Here is a 15,301-nt window from a genome sequence, read left to right as displayed (position 1 = left end):
TGCTCTCCTTCATTGAATGAAAATGACAAAATAGATTTGTGATGTATGTTGTCAATAATGGTTGTCCAAGTTCGCCCTTAAATGTACGATATGGAACAATCATTATTTAGAAATCACAATTTTCCTCATCGTCAATGAATAAAAATCACAGAACTCATATGCGATTCATGCGGCCAAAAATGGCTATTATGGCTCAACTTCCATGAATGCGATATATGTTGTCAACAATGGCTGAACACGTTCGCCTATCTTAAATGATAAAAGTCAGCAGCGATAATGAACATTTGTTGTTCAGAAATTGCAATATTACTCGTCGTCGTTGAATGAAAATCGCAAAACACATATTCGATTTATGCGGTCAACAATTACTTGTTTGCTGCTCAGAAATCGCTCATTTACTAATCTACCGTAACTGCAAATCTTAAAATAGTTTTGCGATTCATGCGGTGAAGAAAGGCTTGTAATATTCGACCTTTGAAACACATTCAGTTACCAAGAGTATTTAGTTACAATACATAATGACCAATGGTTTGGCTTAGATACAGTGGCCTTTGCTAGTAACTGGGAACGATAGAAGGCAAATCATTCTACCAATGATTAATGTTCAGCGATCATTGTAATGCTCTCTCTCCTTGAAATAAAATCGCACATGAGATTTCTGATGTATGCGGTCAACAATGGCTAAACAAGTTCGCCCATCTTAAATGATAATAGTAAACAGCGAAAAGGAATGTTTGTTGTTCAGAAATCACAATATAACTCATCATCATTAAATGAAAATTGCAAAACACATATGCAATTTATGCGGTCAACAAAGACCTGTAAACGGCGTTCAGAAATGATAACGGTCAGTATCGATAAGAAATGATTGATTTCAGCAATCATTGTATTTTTCTCCCTCCTTAAAAGAAAACCGTAAAATAGACCTATGGCGATGTGTGCGTTCAACAAAGCATGGTAATGTTCGCCATCTTAAATGATAAAAGTCAACAACGATAAGAAATGTTTGCTGCTCAGAAATCGTAATTTTCCTCGTCGTCATTTAATGAAAATCGCAAAACACATATGCGATTTATGCGGTCAATAATGGCTTGTTTGCTACTCAGAAATTGCTCCTTATTGATTTACCGTAAATGCAAATCGAAATGATAACGGTCAGCATCGATAAGAAATGATTGATGTTGAGCAATTGATGTATTTCTCTTCCTTTTTAAAAGAAAATCTCAAAATAGACCTATAGCGAGGTTTGCGTTCAACAATGCATGGTAATGTTCTCCCATCTTAAATGATAAAAGTCAACAGCGATAAGAAATGTTTGCTGCTCAGAAATCGCAATATTCTTCGTCGTCATTAAATGAAAATCGTAAAACACATATGCAATTTATGCGGTCAATAATGGCTTGTTTGCTGCTCAGAAATCACTCCTTATTGATCTACCCTAAATGCAAATCAAAATGATAACGGTCAGCATCGATAAGATATGATTGATATTGAGAAATCGTTGTATTTCTCTCTCTCCTTGAAAGAAAATCGCAAAATAGATTTAAGATGTATGCGGTCAACAAAGCATGGTAATGTTTGCCCGTCTTAAATGATAAAAGTCAATAGCGATAAGAAATGTTTGTTGCTCAGAAATCGCAAAATTCTTCGTCGTCATTGAATGAAAAATGCAAAACACATATGCGATTTATGCGGTCAATAATGGCTTGTTTGCTGCTCATAAATCGCTCCTTGTTGATCTACCATAAATGAAAATTGAAACGATAACGGTCAACATCGATAAGAAATGATTGATGTTAAGCAATCATTGTATTTCTCTCCCTCCTTGAAAGAAAATCGCAAAATAGATTTGCGATGTATGCGGTCAACAAAGCATGGTAATGTTCGTTCGTCTTAAATGATAAAAGTCAACAGTGATAAGAAATGTTTGCTGCTTAGAAATTGCAATATTTCTCGTCATCATTGAATGAAAATTGCAAAACACATATGCGATCAACAATGGCTTGTTTGTTGCTCCAAAGTCGCCCCTTTGCCGGTCTACTGTAAATGCAAATCGAAATGATAACGGTCAGCGTTGATAAGAAATGATTGATGTTCAGCAATCGTTGTATTTCTCTCTCTTAAGAAAATCGCAAAATAGATTTGTGATGTATGCGGTCAACAATGTGTTGAGAAACTAGGTTTTGATGACACATAATATGATATACTGTCATATTGGCTTTAATATGATATGATAATATGCCTTCATGAATAATGTTATATTATGACTGGATATGATTTGTCATGTATTTAACGAGTATTTGATGCAAGGTTATTTCACCCAAAAAGGATGGAGACCTCCTGCTCAAGTACAATCTTTGGTGCAATCATACTCTCTGAAGAAAAAGCTTGATGGGCCATTCATTCTTAAAGATCATCCAAGGAGATCGGCTACTTCAAGATGAAGACTTTTTTCTTCTTGAGAGTCATATGTAACAGAACCTTCAGAAGGATGCATAGTGCATATTTCATATTGCATGCTTTATCATACAAAGCCATCTATTTACAAAAGCTATGTTTCATAAAAGTATACAATATTTCAAAAAGCACCTTTCTGAAAACTAATTATTGTACTTTCTTACAAATTTTTATGAAAAAGGTATTTTGACAAGATATAATAGCTCATGATTTCAAAAGCATTAATTGTACCTTCTAACATGCATTTATGAATAAGACAACTTGAAAAGAAATAAAAACTAATGATTTCAAGTATGAAAGAAAAAGACAAAAATAAATTTAAGTCATAATACAAAATCGTCTACCTTGAATTGACAATATAAGAAAACTAATATTATTATATTGTGTTTGGAAAAGACTTTAGTTACTTTATACAACTCAAGAATGTCGACTTACTTAAAGTCATCATTCTTTCTGTAAACATTAAATACCACCTCAAAAGCATTTAAGAAATGACTATTTATTTAATCCCCACTCAAGAATGTTGACTTACTTAAAGTCATCATTCTTTCTGTAGACATTAAATAACACCTCATAAAGCATTTTGAGAAATGACCATTTACAAATAAAGTACTCAACAAAGCATTTATTGTACTTACATACATTTAAGTAAAGAAGTGACGATTTATAATAAAAATACTAATATACTACAAATCATTGAATTGAATAAAGACAAAATTGTATGATGATTTACAATTCAACGTTCAATGTACTACAAAACATTTATTATAAGAATAGACCTTTTATAAAATATATCACACCTAAAATACTACAACGAATAGTGTACCCCAAATACTACACTTATAGAAAGAATACTTTTTCGAATATACAATACAGTACACATCTTTTTACACAAAGTTGTTTTTGAAATGACTTGACATCTCACATCCCAAAAGGACAATCATTTTAAAAAGGCAACGACTATTTTCTGAAGGCTATATAAACACAAACAAAATAGCTTTTTAAAACAAGACATGTGAGCTTTGTAAACACCCCAAATTTTCACCCTCATCCAGTGTTTGTCCATTTCATGTGTCATTGTATATCATTGCATGCATTCGGCATACCATCTCATTGCATTGCATAGCATTGCATGACATTGCATCTCATTCTTGAGATCCAGCACTCCAGCTTTCAAAACATTCAATCCAAATTTGAATTTCAAATCTTTTATTTCAAAAAAATCAATTTCAAAACCTGGGTTTTTATTCAATACTCCGTCATTTTCCAACCCCAAGACTTTATATTTCAAAATATTTTCTCAGAAAACAAGCTGGATTCATGTTAAATTCAAATTTCAATCGATTTCAATTCTCAGATGAGACCCATTGAGATGGTGTCGCTTCTGAATTTCTCTATTCATCAAATTTCTCAAATTTTTGAAAGTTTCAGTCCGATCAGGACTCTGTCTCAGAGTCCTAATCCGGTCAGGAGTCTGTTTTGAAGTCTGTTTTACTTCCATTTTCAATCTTTTCCATTTGTTTTCGAAATTTAGGTCATTTTACAGAGTTCAATTAGTTCAGGACTCTATTTTAGAGTTCGGTCGAGTTAGGAGTCTAACCCTGACTGTGTTTTCTGACTTATTTCATCATTTCTTGATAAAATCTTTCAAAATTTTTTACATTTGAATTCTAAAATTTAAAATCTCAGAGTCCTAAGAGTTCAGGACTCTAACCCAGAGTTCCAGTTCGCTTGAGACCCTATTTTCAGAAATCTGGAAGTTCAAATATCGATTTTAACCCCTTTTCAAAGCCATTTTCAGTGTTTATTTCAAATTTTCCAAAACTCGATGTGGGCCCACTCAGTTGGCACCATATCCAGAGGAATTCTAACTCAGTTAGAACTTTATGCCATTTCAAAAATTCTAGTTTTAAGATTGCTTTTGAAAAATCCTTTTGAAAAATCCTTTTGAAAAATCCTTCAATTTCAAGTTTTAAAATCGCTTTTTGAAAAAAAAACTCAAGTAGGGCCCACTCGGGGTGGTGCCGTATTCGATTCAGTCAGGGCTAGACTAGGGTTAGTTGATGTCTTGGTTAGTGTTAGAGGTTTAGAAGAGTCAAAACCATTTTGAAAAACTCATTTTTGAAAGTTAGTTTTTAAAACTAGTGTTTTTAAAGGTTTTTAAAGGTGTTTTAAAAAGCCAAATGTAGAAAATGCCAAGTGGCATTACATTTGGATATTTTTTAGGAAAGTCTAGGGGTTAATTAGGCACTAGTTTAGATAATTTAGGCTAGGGGTAGTTAGGTCTTTCCACCCAAAAATTGCCCCCCCTTTGAAGAGTCCAATTTTTTAAAAAAACATTTGATTTTTAACCTAAAATGTTTTTATAAATAGAAGGCCATAGGGGGTCGATTTTTCCAACTTGCTCTCCTTGGGATTCTTGGAGCTTCTCTTTCCTCTCCAGCCCTTCCTCCATTGCAGCCACCTCAAGGTAATTATTTTGTTTAATTTTTAGCTTTTATTTCATGTTTTTAATAGTTTTAAATCAATTTTAGCCATTAATACCTCCTATTTCATGGATTCAACCATGGTTTCACCTCAAGAACCAGCAAGAATCAGCAAGAACGATCCAAGAAGGTGATCTAATCCTGTTTTGGATGATTTACAGGGATTTTAATCCATTAGAATTAATTTTAATATGATTCTTTACCTTATTAACCAATAAAATACATGATTTACTCCTTTTAATGGGTTAAATCTATGTTTTAAAGGTGATATCAAATTTCAGCCATTGATTCCCTGTTTTTATTTTATTTTCATGATTTATTCATGTTTGTTTTACGTTATATAGCATAGAAATAATTTTTATTTACTGTTTTATAGTTTATTTTATGGATTTACATTTGTTAATGCATGTTTTTTCAAGTTTCTTAAATTTCTGTATGTTTTAGGTTTAGAACGGTAAAGATAATGTTATTTCGGATTGAAGTACTCATTTTTTATTTCTGATTTTTTTATATGTGATGCATGCATGAGTTATTAAGTTACTGTAGAAAAAGCAGAGGTTTTGGATCTCGGGAACCCTGTCAAAAAAATCAGACATCAAATCGGGTTTTTAAAACTTTAAAATCATTGTTAAAATAAAAAAGGTAACTTGCTGTTATGATATTTCTCTCATCTTATATCCGATTTTAGATCTGTAAAGTGCTATGGATTCACATTGAGTATATCTGTCTGCAGTGAATTTTTCGGATTTTTTGATCACTATTTATTATTTTTCCCCTTTTAGAGAATCTGTTTTTAAATTTAAAACTCGTTAGGGTTTACCAAAACCCTAATCAGACTTGTGTTAGTCATAAATCCCAAACCACAGATCCGATTCATGATCTGTAAAAAGTGAGTATTGCTATTTTTCTGTCTACGGTTCACCACTAAAATTTCAGAGATTTTTGTTTAGGTTTGCTATTTTTGTTTGTATTTTCAATCTGAAACAGCTATTTTAATCCCTCTTAAAAGTGATATATTTTAGCTCAGATTGCCGGATGGGTTTCTCCCTAACCGGAGATGCTTTTTCCGATCTGTAAATTGGGAAATCTTTGTTTTTCTTTTTAGTTAGTCACTGTAAAATTTCATACACTGCCGGTCCCAAGCCCGGATAAAGGAGGAGGGTTGCGGTAGGCCTGTGACAGCCAGCATAAAAACTTTGTCATATCCTATGAAAATGAACCAATATGAGAATTTCGTTGGGGCGTTCCCTACTGAGCGACGCGCTGTACTCTCTAGGCCCGGAGGCATTGATAAATGTGCAAGGGTTGCTAGGTCGTCGCCCAGAAGCGACGCGTCACACCGGCGCCCGGGTGTGGTGTCAAATAGGCAAGGGTTCCCTCACTTTGTTGGACGGGTGGGGGTAAAGAAGTTAGTCCAAGACCATAAAATTAGGTTAGCCACTTGGAACATAGGGTCTTTAACTGGTAAGTTGGTAGAGTTAGTAGATGTTATGTGTAGGAGAAAGATTGATATTTTATGTCTTCAAGAGACCAAATGGGTAGGTGAGAAAGCTAAAGTGATAGAACCTTGGGGATATAAGATTTGGTATACAGGAATAAATAGGAATAGGAATGGAGTAGGGATTGTTATGAGTCGTCAGTTTATAGATAATGTAGTTGAGGTCCGTAGGAAGGGTGATAGAATTTTACTTATTAAATTAGTATTAGGTACGGATATTATTAATATTATTAGTGTTTATGCACCTCAAGTAGGTTTAGATGATTCCATTAAGCATCAATTTTGGGAAGATTTAGATGGAGTAGTACAAGAGACATCTTATGGAGAAAAGCTTTTCATCGGCGGTGACCTTAATGGACATGTAGGCATTAGTAGGGATGGATTTGAGAATATCCATGGAGGCTATGGTATAGGAGAAAGAAATGAAAGTGGAGAAAGGATTTTAGATTTTTGTTTGTCCTATGATATGATCTTAGCAAACACTTGGTTTAGGAAGAGGGAGTCTCACCTAGTAACATTTAAAAGTGGGGTTAATACGAGTCAGATAGATTTTTTCCTACTTAGAAAGAGAGATAGGGGTTGTTGCATCGATTGTAAGGTTATACCAGGAGAAAGTGTAGCTACACAACATAGAGTCTTAATTTTAGATCTTAGAATTAGACAATGCCGCAAAAGGGATAGACATAGGATAGATCCTAGAATTAAGTGGTGGGCACTGAAAGGAGCTAAACAAGGAATGTTTGTAGAGCAGGTAGTTAAGGAAGTTGATTGGTGTCTCGAGGAGGATTCAGAATCAATGTGGAATAAGATAGCGGGTGGTATGAGAAAAGTAGCTAAGGAGGTATTGGGTGAGTCTAAAGGCGGTGCACCACTAGGTAAGGATACATCATGGTGGAACGAGGATGTCAAATTAGCTATTAAGGTTAAAAGAGAGTGTTATAGAAATCTAAGTAAGAGTCGTGATAGTGAGAATTTGGAGAAGTATATGATAGCAAAGAAGGAAGCTAAAAAAGTTGTTCGAAACGCGAGGGCTAAGGTATATAAGGAGGTTTATGACAAGTTGGATACCAAAGAAGGCGAGAAGGATATTTATAGGCTTGCAAAGATGAGAGATAGGAAATCGAAGGATTTGGGTATGGTTAGATGTATCAAAGATGAAACGCAAAGGGTTTTAGTCAAAGATGAGGAGATTAAGGAGAGATGGAAAGATTATTTTGATAAGCTATTTAATGATAGTCATGCTCAAGATCTTGGAGACTTCTCCATTCTTTTCATGAGATAAATCGTGACTTCATGCGCAAGATTCAAAAGAAAGAAATTGCAGAGGCTTTGAAGAAAATGAAATCAAGAAGGGCAGTTGGCCCAGATAGTATACCTATCGAGGCTTGGAAATGCTTGGGAGAGAAAGGTTTAGAATGGTTGACAAATCTTTTTAACTTGATTTGGCGAACAAATAAGATGCCTAATGAGTGGAGGAAGAGTACTTTGGTGCCTTTATATAAGAATAAGGGTGACATACAAGATTGCACAAACTATCGTGGTATAAAACTCATGAGTCATACTATGAAACTTTGGGAGAGGGTGATTGAGTCTAGGTTGAGGAAGGTTGTCATGATATCGGAGAATCAATTTGGTTTTATGCCTGGAAGATCAACTATGGAAGCTATACATCTTCTTAGACAACTTATTGAAAGATATAGAGAGAGGAACAAAGATTTGCATATGGTTTTTATTGATTTAAAGAAGGCATACGATAGAGTACCTAGGGACGTTCTCTGGTGGACAATGATGAAGAAAGGTGTTTCTCTCAAGTACATTAGTATAATTAAAGATATGTATGAAGGAGTAGTAACCAATGTCCGCACTTGTGGAGGGGTGACAACCAATTTTCCGATAACGGTTGGGTTACATCAAGGATCTGCTTTAAGCCCTTTCCTATTTGCGATAGTGATGGATGAGCTTACGAGATCAATTCAAGAAAATGTACCGTGGTGTATGTTGTTTGCTGATGATATTGTTTTGATTGATGAGTCTAGAGCTGGGGTTATTGCTAAGTTAGAATTATGGAGACAGACATTGGAAGCTAGAGGTTTTAAGTTGAGTAAGAGTAAGACTGAATATATGGAATGTCGGTTTAGTAAGCAACGAAGTAGTGATGGGAGTGTAGTGAAGCTTGGTGAGCAAGATATACCGGTGAATGATTATTTCAAATATTTGGGATCCATCATTCAAAAGTATGGAGAAATTGATGGAGATGTAAATCATAGGATAAAGGTTGGGTGGATGAAATGGAAAAGTGCTACTGGAGTGCTGTGCGATCGGAGAATGCCATTGCGGTTGAAGGGAAAGTTTTATAGGACGACTATTAGACCCGCTTTACTATATGGTACGGAATGTTGGGCTGCCAAGAGACATCATATTCAAAAAATGAGTGTAGCTGAGATGCGGATGCTTAGATGGATGTGTGGAAATACAATAAAAGATAAGATTCGGAACGAAGAGATACGTAAGAAGGTAGGTGTTGCACCCATTGAAAATAAGATGCGAGAGAATCGTTTACGGTGGTTTGGACATATTCGGCGAAGGCCTAATGATGCTCCAGTTAGAAGGTTGGAGAAATGGGAAAATATATTAGTTAAAAGAGGTCGGGGTAGGCCTAGGAAGACTTGGATGGAGATGATAGGAAAGGATATGAATGCTTTGAACCTCACCAAGGACATGGCGTTGGATAGAAATGATTGGAGGAAAAGGATTCATGTGGAAGACCCAAAATGAATTTCTTTTTTGGTTCATATCGCTGACCCCAATTGTTTTGGGATGAAGGCGTAGTTGTTGTTGTTGTTGTAAAATTTCATAAATTTTTATGGAGATTTGCTCCCTGGTTCGGGTCTTGGACTGAGACTGGTTGGTGAACTAGGTCAAAAATAGCATATTTCTAGGGTTTAATGCAATTTTCGGATTAATTTAATGCCAAAAAAATATTTTTATAATTCTAATTTGATATTAGGGTTATAAAAAGTGCAGGTACCAATTTTGAGGATTTTTAGAATCCGTTTGATGCTTGAATGACTTGAATTGCAAAACAGGGTACCCGAAGAATTCCAAAAACACTGTTAAAATCATATTTTTTGTGATATTCTTGGATTTTCGTGCATAAGTATATATTTTTAGGGTTTAATCATGTTCATAATCATATTAGGATGATTTAGGTTTAATTTGATGCTCATTTGATTTCATTTAGTGCATAAAACCTAAGTTTTTACCAAAATATTTTCAGAAAACCCTGATTTCAAGGCCATAGTCCTGCTATCGGGGGCAATTTGGTCATTTTGACCCCAATTTCGAAATTTCATATCTTCTCTCTCATATTTATTCAATTTTATTTCATCTTTTATCAATTTTGATTTAAGGGAATCATGGCAAAAAGGCTTATATCTAGCAAAATCCAGTAATTTCTAGATATTACTGGATAAACCTAGAAAAGCCAACATATCATCATTAACAAAGTTTTCCAGTTTTGCAGGTACATTGAAGATTTTAATTTCATGTATTTAAATTTCAATAGTGATGTAAATTAAATTAAACTTTGGAATAAGAATTTATATTTCCTGCTTAGCTTAGGCAGCATTGCATATAGTTTATTTTTTTTTAAATAATGTTAATGTGTGATGGATGATGATTCATGCATATTCAAACTCACTATGGTCTACACGAATGACACATACACTAGCTTTTATGAAGTTTATAAACTTGGTGGAATTCGTATTTATGGCCATAGTTAGAATATGAAGGATATCTAGATTTATGATCTTCACATTAGCCACATTAAGCCTACACTCTTAGGCTAACTTCAAAATGCACTGCATTTCTCAAAAATACAAAGAGTTTTTCCCAATTCCTCAAAATCATATTCATTCATTTCATGAATTTTCCAATTCCAATTCCAATTCCAATTCAAATTCCAAGTCAAAGGAATCAAATTCTTCAAAATTTCCTAAGTCTTATTCAAAAATCGATTTTCTCAAAATATTGATTTGCCAATGATATTTCAAGTATTTCCCAAGTTCCAAATTCAATTTTCTAAGTTATATTTTCAATTTCAAAGTTTGAATTCAAAGAAATCAAATTTTTCAAAGTTATTTCAAGTTTCTCAAAATCGATTTTCACAAAATCCTTATATTTCTTCAGAAATCGATTTTTACTTTTCTCAGAAGTACATTTCAAATCCCTAATTCACGATTTTCCATGTGATATCTATTCTAAGTGTTTCAGTTATTCAAAGCAAACATCATGTTTTCAAACTTGCATTTTTAGAAAATTCATAGCACATGCCTGATTCTATGTGCATTTAGAAATTAGAATATGATTTAGACAAGTTGAATAGAGCAGAGCAGTAGATTGATCCTTGGTTCGATTACCCCTGTTAAAGGTGGCAGGAACGTCGAACCTCGTACCGACAGGCGAGTCCCATTCTACGGAATTTTCCCGCATTTTAAAACGGAGGCGAGTTATTTTCAAAATCTTTTTCAAAGGTCAGTTTGATTCGCAAAAGTAAAAATTTTGCGATGATAACAGGTTTGGCGACCGTGATGGGACCTGTCTTCGCCTGATCAATCTAATGCTCTACTTAGTTCAGATTGTCAAAATCGATTTCCATGGAATGTCAGCTTTGCTTTATGATATCATGTGAACCTAGGAGCCTAGACTTGAACCCAGCTGACATGGAATGCATATAGACTAGGTATGGTTTGGTAAGACCATATTGAGGAGAATTATTCATGCTCACATAGACTTAGGTCTAATACAACACTCCTCAATTTAGGAATTGTATGAAAACAATGTTTGCTTCTTCAAATATTTCAAAATTCTATCTCTTTAGGACTTAGAGCCTTCTGTTTGATTGCATGTGCTCATGTTTTTCAAAAATCACCCCACCTATATTGTCCCGGTCTTCACGTTGCTCGGCTCTCTTCCAGAACCATAGTTCGGGACAAAGCCTCACAACTGGGCCACTTATTTGGGTGAAAACCCCCTGCCACGTACCAAGGGCCATAGTCCAACGTATATCGGCAGGTGCTCAAGGATGTTGGAAAACTTGAACCTAGAACCGGAGAAATTGATATTATGCCACGTACATCGAGCCTTGGCTTGAGTATATAGGCATAACTGGATTGGATACAGTTGATTTGAACCTTAGAGTTAGGATTAAGGTCCTACAACTATTTCAAAATTTGTGCATCTAGAGTCAGCTTTTAGGGAATGCTGTATGTGCATACTTGTTTGTGCAGGATGTAATTGAATAGTCATTTCCTTTTTATTTTCCATATTTTCCCAAATTTCTAAAAATACTGGATGATTTTTCAAAATTCCCCAATCCATGTCCATGTACTGTCCATGTTTTAAATCCTGGACGATTTTCAAATACTCCATTTTATGAAATATTAAAACCCTGGACGATTTTCCAATTTTCCCTTAATTTCCTTCAAAACTCCAGGTGATTTCTCATCTTTCCTGTCTTCTGGATCTCGAATTTCCTACTTTATTTTTATCCTGCCTGCATTTTCCTCAAATTTCCTGTATTTTCCCAAGTCTTATTCCAATTTTCCATGTTTCCCAGTCTGATGGCATTCAGTCAACTTGATTCAGTCTTTCCTGAGGGTCACATCTCCTACTAGGTGCGATAAAGTCTTCCTGAACATCGAGTCCTCAGCACCGGATCCTTCTTTCCCCGGTGGTACTATTTATGGTTCAAGAATTTCTCTCGTATGTTTCCGGACCACTTGGACGATTGTGGGTTAGAACCGGCGTCCGCAGTGGGAAAACAGACAGTCAACGGCAACTTGATCCATGCACTAGCAGAACGGTGGAATCCGAGCACTTCTACCTTCTGGTTCCCGTGAGGCGAGATGACAATACTGATGGATGAATTTTCAGAAATCATGGGATTGCCCGAGCCAGTCGGTCAGCCTGGAGATCCATTAGAGAAACAGTTTTTGATTAATGTCAAGGGTCTAGACCCTAAAGATGTCGTAGCTCGCATGACGGGACGCAAGTCTTGGCCTTTGATTGAAGAAGATGGAAATAAATATGTGGACCTGCTCGAAATCTACAGACAGTATGGGACATTTGTAGAAGTCAGCTCGTTGTCCAGGACAGCTCGAGAAAGAATTCAGCATGCGATGGTTCTGTGCACGGTGGGATTAGCTTTCTTTCCCGATGGACGGAATTACATGGATATCAGAATAGTCCAGCTTCTAAGGAGATGGGGAAGTCAACAGACCAGCCACCTCTCGATAGCCATGGACGCACTCGCCTTTCTATACCGAGGGTTGACTCGTTTCGCACTCGGAGAATCAATTCTAGTTGAAGGGTGCACCTACGCGTTGCAATCTTGGTTCCTCCGGCATGTACCAGCCCGAGCCAGTTCATTTAGATACAATGGTGAAAAGCTTCTTCCAGTTGCGCGATACCGGTTCTTGATCGACAACCTTCAGGAGGAAGAAGTCGTATGGGATTACTTTGATCGTCAGGAATCACCTCCCAGATATACTTACGCTTATGGCAAGCGGTTCAGGCTACTTGGTCCATTCTTCTGCGCATACTACTATCCAGAGCGGTGTGTCCAGCAGTTCTCTCAGAGGCAGAAGCGCGTAGAGATTCGTCCACTAGCAGGAGTTCTGTCAGAATTCGACCTCACATCAGATCAATGGTTCGGAGCATACCATTCTGCCAGACATGGCTGGGATTCCTTTGTTAATCTTACTATTTTTCCTAGCCCTCGTGTGTCTTCTGATTATCCGGAGTGGTGGAAAATTGTCCGTCCCCCTCCCCTCTGTCAAGTGTATTATTGATAAAATCATGTTTTTCCCCTCAATAAAATTCCTTTATTTTCATCTCATCTTGGTTTGACGACCTCGTCTAGGTAACAAGGCATATTTCCAGTTATTTATTTTGCAAAGAATAGCAACGCAATTGTCGTAACTCCAGCGACGACTCAATCCCTAGTAATGGGATATTATTTCAATTGTCTACCAAAATTCACAACAAATATTTTCCTCCAACCAAATTTCCTTCAAAAGCCTAATCATCAATTCTACCTTGCAGAAAGCATCAACAACATTCAGGAGAACATTTGTGATACTCGATGGTTTATACAAGATCCGGAAAGAAAACCACATCAGTTGAAGGCATCGCGTACTCGATCGCTTCAGAAGAGGAAATGGACTCACCTCGATCAGCTAAAAATCAGGGACAGCAGGCTGAGGATGACATTGATCCTCAAATGTACGTCATGTTCAAGAAAATGATGACCAAGATGCTGGCAGAGCAAGCTGAGGCCAGTACTGAGCAAATTCAGACCAAACAGAAAGATAAGGGTCATACCGTCAAGAATATCAGCAAAAAGCAGAGTCGTCATGAGGAAGTATCTGATGAGTCGGAATCAGCTGATGATGCTGACAAGGAATGTGAAAATAAACATGAATTCAAAAGGTCGACTCAGGGCCAGGGGTCGGCTTACAAATCCAAAAATCAGTCGGTTGATGACCCTACTCAGTCGCAACTAAAAGATATGATGAAAATGGTTAAAGATCTGCAGGCCCGCGACAAGGGCAAGAAAGTCTTCACCAGCGAAGACTTCTATGATGGCTTGGATGAGGACGACAATCTGGATAATCTCCCCAGAAAATTTATCAAGTTTGATGGTTCTGGCAACCCTAAGGCTCACCTCGCCATGTTTTTCGCTGAATGTTCACGATTCAAGCGTGACAATCGGGCACTCTTCCTTTGCTTCCCTCGCAGTCTGGAGGGAACGACAGCTAAATGGTACTCGGAGCACATCAACCCCATAGAGCTGAAAGAATTTGATAAGGTGGTGAATATGTTCATTGAGCACTTTCTGTTCAATGCTGAGGCGCTCCCGACCCTCAGCCACCTCTGTGGCCTGAAACAGAGAGAAAATGAAAAGGCCCGAGATTTTATCCACCGCTGGAGGTCAGCTTGCAACAAGATGAGAGACCCCATATCAGAAGGGCATGCTTTGTCCTTGATTCTAAGCAATTTCTCGTAGCCCCTAAAAGGCCTCATCTCCACCGCACCATCCAGAACCTTTATAGAGTTAACAGAGCGAGCCGAATGGCTCGAATTGAGTATGGAGAATGGTTTCTACGAAGGTTTCACTTTCACCAAGAACAGCAGTCAGAATGAGTCAAAAAAGAAGACTCATTTCACTAATTCTGTCAGTAATAAACGGAATCATCGCAAGGGGCAGAATAGAGACTTCTGTTATGGGGCAAGAGGTTCAAACAAGAATGACCAGAAAGGAAAGTCGATCCCGCAATTTAGCAAGCCGCTTCAGCTGGAGCAGGGACCAAAACCCCGAGAGAAAGTGAAGCACGAAGGATGGAGCTATGAGAGGAAGTTCACTCCATTAGATCAATCACTTGAGACTGTACTCGAGTACCTGTTGACCAAGGAGATGGTCAAATTGCCCAGGCTGGTCGATCCTTCCGCTCCTATGGGAAAATTCAAAGACCAATTCTGCAAATTTCATCGAACAGTGGGGCACAACACTGAGAATTGCTTCGTTTTGAAGAACATTGTTCAGGACCTTATTGATAAAAATCTTCTGGTAGAAGGTGCGGAAGATGAAAATATAGATATTCTAAAAGAGCCATTTCCTCGTCATTCTACAGTAGTCATCACCGAACAGTCGTTTCAACCACAGGAGCATATTAGGCCATGCTCTGAAAATGATATGCAAGCTCAGCATCGGGTCCTGGTATTGCAACAGGCTCAGTCCAAGGCCCAGAAGATGGACCTTATTTCAGCTTTCGGCAAATTGAAAGTATCTGACAAGCCC

Source organism: Nuphar pumila, chromosome 8, assembly GCF_984573655.1.
Source record: "Nuphar pumila chromosome 8, dmNupPumi1.hap1.1, whole genome shotgun sequence".
Classification (NCBI taxonomy): domain Eukaryota; kingdom Viridiplantae; phylum Streptophyta; class Magnoliopsida; order Nymphaeales; family Nymphaeaceae; genus Nuphar; species Nuphar pumila.
Note: the sequence above shows the minus strand (reverse complement) of the source record.